Genomic DNA, 4,750 nt, shown 5'->3' with positions numbered 1-4,750 from the left:
CCCCCCCCCCCCCGAAAAACCCATACCTTTTGTTTTAAATCTAGTATTGTTTCTGAGGTCTGACACGGCACCCCAGGCTACAGTGTTTCTAGAATGGATGCAAGGATCAAGTAGTGCCACGAGTGTCCATGCTGACGTATTTCAGACCTTGTTTTGTGAAACAATCCCTAGAAAGGGGGAAAAGAAAAGTACACAAAGGGAAACTTGTCCTCTAGGCTTTCAAGATTTAGTTGCTCATAATATACTAAGGGGGCAACTCTGATATTGTTTAACTGTCTGTTTTGACTAGACATTTGATAATTACTGCAAATGAAAGATAAGCCCAGTACTATCACCAAGTAGGGTTGCATGAAACCTGTGTTTCATGAGGAAATGCTTATTATCCTTATTCTTCCATTAAAAAGCTTTGTCTGACAATTATGTTAAACTTCTCTAACGACTTCATTGCACTCATTCCAGCGGTCAAATTCTGTAGGCTGTGGTATGAGTAACTTCCGTGCCTTTGTCTCAATATACATAATGTTTTCACCTTGCCTCACCTATTTCATTTGGCAGCAAGATAGACTATTGAAGTTATCTGAAAACTGAAGTCTTTTGAGCTGTCCTGGGTGATGGTTTTGCCATGCACACAGGTAGGAAGGAGTGTATGTGAGGCGCGGGAGTTTATATTATCTGGGGACGCTTGTATAGACTCCTTTATTTTGTTTATGGATGTATAGAAGTATGTAGTCCATAGTGCTCTACAAATAATTGACCTGCCTAAGTTGCATAGTTTACCAAAGGCATTGCTTTTTGATGTATTTAGTCTGTTGGATGCACTGTGCACAATTGACAAGTGCAGACCAGCTTCTCTGTAACCATGTAGCAGAGTTCTGGGTGAAATTTCTGTCTTTCATTTTGTCAGCTCTTATCTGAGGCCTGTGGTCCCTCCTGATTATGTTATTGTTACACGATACAGACTTTTTTCCTGAGCTAAGACTGTGTCGCACTCAGCCTGGATGAGAAAGCTATATATAGGACTGTGAATGTGGTCCAGGTGTCAGTGCTATATATTGCAAGTGAGTTTGTCTGTGTCGTGTTTGCCTTGGGTTTAAATACTCCTCCTGTGCTCTCCCTGTTAGCCAAATGTGGACCTTTGTGCCCTGCTCTTGTCAGGCTTGGTATAAGAGCAGGTGTAGCAGTGTGGAAGTGGTGGTATTGTTCTCATCTGCGTGGGCAGTACAGTGATTTCAGCTCTTACGACATCTCCCTTCAGTCTTGATGGCCTTTCAGGCAGCACATAGCTTTGTGTAATTACAGCAGGTATGAAAAGAAACATTTAGTCTGTTGCCTTTTGAATTTCTAAGAACTTCCATATTGCTTTGCTGCCACAAAGAGGTAATGTCGTTTCTGCTCCTTGCTTTCCCTGTCTCCTTGCAGAACCAGAAAGTTTCTGAGTTCTTATATAAAGAAAACTAGGTAGCTTGAGGACACACACACCACCACCACCTCTCCTCCCCAGTTCTAAATTGCAGCTTTTCTCCTTAGTTACCATATATTTGCAAGTTCTTCAGTGTTTGGGGCAAGGCATGAATGGGGAGCCATGAAGGAAATGGCTCCGAAGAGAATGCGAGCAAGGGGGGAGCTTATCCCCTTGGCTATTGTCAGGGTTTGAAAGGGATAGATGTGAATCTGAGGTGAAGTCGACATTTTATCTTTCTGATGTGGAAACACCCATAAGACAGAGCTGTAAAAGACCTGGCCAGCTTTGCAGAATTGTCTGGACTCCGTGCTCATTGCCTACCAAGCCTGGTGCAGACCTTTCTTTGCAGTCTTGCTTTCTCAAAGGTTTTGCTTGCATTTAAATTGTTGCTCATCCATCCTCAGAAGAATTCCATAATATGGGACTAATTTTCTGGAGGAATGCTTGGCAGCTGTTGACTGGTGTCTGAGTGGTCACCTTTTCCAGGGACTGTGTTTATTTTCTTTTTGGGGGTTTTCCATAACAAGGCGATGAATATATTTGCATTGCGGGTAATTTGTTGGTTGGTTTTTTCTTTTTTTTTTTTTAATGCAAATAGGCATGGCTTATTCATGGCCATGAGAATATGCCTCTTCTGGTTCTAAATTGTAGATACGTGTTGACTTGTGATCGAACCTGGAACCAGTCTGTGGTTAAAGTAGATTGACAGGATAGGAACGCCCTCATTCCTGCCCAGCAATGGTTAGTGCTGTTTGTAAAATGGAACATAGTGCATTCACTTTTGCAGCTTGAGTGTGTGATGGAGCCTGAACTTCTGATGTGCTGCTTTGTTTTTTCATTTGAATGACCAGGCTGTTGAGATCTCTGTGCGTGTTGGCCTCTGGGTAGCTTTCTCACTGTGTAAAGAAGTGAATGAAAAGGTTCTTGTCACTCATATCCTAGCCTTAAAAAACAAAACAACCAGAATGCTTCCTTGCCCTCTGCTGTGGGTACAGAGTTGCCTACTACCAGAGAGTTCTGTGACTGAAATTTACTATTAAAATAAGAGAAGAGGGTAGTGCTACTCCCTTTACTTTTTTGGGGAAGGGAACTAAACAGGAGAGAATTGCCTTACCTGAAGCTGCAAACTGCATCTTGTGGAGACAGAACACGTATCTAGTATAGTCTGTCTTTTGTCCCTTATTTCACAAAATTTGCATTGTTACTATATTTTTCCTAATTGGTTACAGCAGTTGTGGCTTCCTTATTGGATTATTTAATATCCGTTGTGGCAGTTTCTTGTTGAGTTCATGGAAAAAGGGGGACTTGAGCACACCCCTGAGCTCAAGAAGAGAGGCAGTAGTACTGTGCTGGCGGCTCAGACTGTGCATCAGTGAGAATGTCGCCTGTGTCAAATCTAAATGGACTTACCCAGTATAATTTCTTCCCAGCCCTTTGTGCAGGCCCATTACTTGTGGAAATTTTGCTAGCCTTGTGGTGTCCAAAAAGTAGGATCTTTACCCGCTGCACAAAGCCAATACACACACAGGGTCGAGGTATTTCTTTATTGCAGGTTTGCCCAAAGCTGGGAGCACAAAGTGAGCTCCCCGAGGTGGAAATAGACATGCGTTTATACAATCCGAATTAGCATAAATAACATAGTCATTATTTATCATATTAATTACTTACTGTGTTTCTACCCAAAGCTGATTGGTTAACTAACTTCCCACTTCTATTAAAATGGAGGTCCTGATCTCCCCCTGCAGCCTCAGACTCTGCGTCCATTTTTCCTTTTCTCTAAGCCTTCCTTGTGAGCAGATGTTTTCTTTTACCAGTCCTTGAGGTTCCTTGTAGCTCCTTGAATTCTCTTCATACTAAGATCAATCAGTAAGCACCCTCTTGAGTCATGTTCATTCATCAAAGATGAGCTCAACATACACTCTGGGCTGGTACACCTCAGGCTTTGCTTGATTGTCCTGATGTCTCTGGTGTCCTGGCATTTGTACTTTGGGCTCAGTGTTTTGTTTTTATGGTGTATAGACCTTACCTGTGCTGTGAAAAGAAGGATTTTCTGGCAAACCTTGCAGGCTCCATGTGTAATGTGATAGTTTTGGAAAAGTTTATGCTGTGCTGTTTTCAGGCTTGGTAAGAAATAATTTCAAAGATGCTTGTTACAAATCTTGAAAATGATTGCGATAGAGGTAAGTAATATCCTAGCAGTTAATGAGAAATAGTGGGGTGAATAGAAGTTATGAAGGGAGAGGTTCAATTTTGTGATTGGGAATAGGTGCTTGAGGGGGGAAGGCTGAAGCTGTGAAGTGGGGGACTGATTTCTGGAAATGTTAGCCTGGACACAGGAATGAATTGAGAACTAATTTGTCAGTGCTGAACATGAGGTAAAGTGATAATCTGAAGATGGCATGAACATTTACATGTGATAATTAGCAGTGTTTATGGGTGAGATGTGCAGGCTGTGGACAAACTTGGCAAGTATTGTTTGTTTTGCTTTTTCTAAAAACTGAAAATAAAAATTAGTTTCATCATGAGAATGTAACCACAGCCTGAACTATAGGAAAGGCTGCCACGATATCTATGTGAATGGTCAGTTAATATCTACATGAGCTCTGTGGTTATTGCTGCTACCCATCCAGGTTTGTATTGTTTTCCAGACTGAGGCTGATGTCTCCATGAGGCCAGGAAATACTTTGGTTTACTGACATTGAGAATTTTGAGAAGAATGTGCTGCTAGTTGTTATGTAGAAGAATTGAAAGAGGTGCTTGTTTTCTTGGACACATACTTCCTTGCCTTTGGTGGTTCCCTGATTTACGAATAATGTAAGATTGCTAGAGCCCTTTTATTTCCTTACTGGAAGCTGAGGGGAAAAAAAAAAATGCTTTGTGCTTTCCCTATTGCAGTGACTAATAGAGGTCATTCCCTGCTGCCAGGCTTCCTTGAGTACTTTGGAAAGCTGAGCATGTGCTGTCTTTGCCCAACTTGCAGCAAATCTTAAGCCTTCTTTTATTTTTCTTTTCCTGAATTTAAACATACAGCAATGACTGTAGCACACAAAAAGATATTTCCCCCATGTTACTCTTGCAGCAGGTTGGCTTGCAAATTAAGTAGGTATAGAAATAGCTTTGCTTTCTCAAATACCTTCATGGTGTTCCCCAGTCAAATCACTGCACGTCTCCCACCTCCTTTTTTTTTTTTTTGTAGTCCAGGCCTAGCAATGAGGAGTTCACCTATAACAGAAATAGATAAACTTTGTCTCTTTGCTGTCTCCAGGAAATAGGGACCTATTTCCCTAC

This window comes from Buceros rhinoceros, unplaced genomic scaffold, assembly GCF_000710305.1.
Source record: "Buceros rhinoceros silvestris isolate BGI_N320 unplaced genomic scaffold, ASM71030v1 scaffold7253, whole genome shotgun sequence".
Taxonomy (NCBI): domain Eukaryota; kingdom Metazoa; phylum Chordata; class Aves; order Bucerotiformes; family Bucerotidae; genus Buceros; species Buceros rhinoceros.
This window is presented reverse-complemented; position numbering follows the sequence as displayed.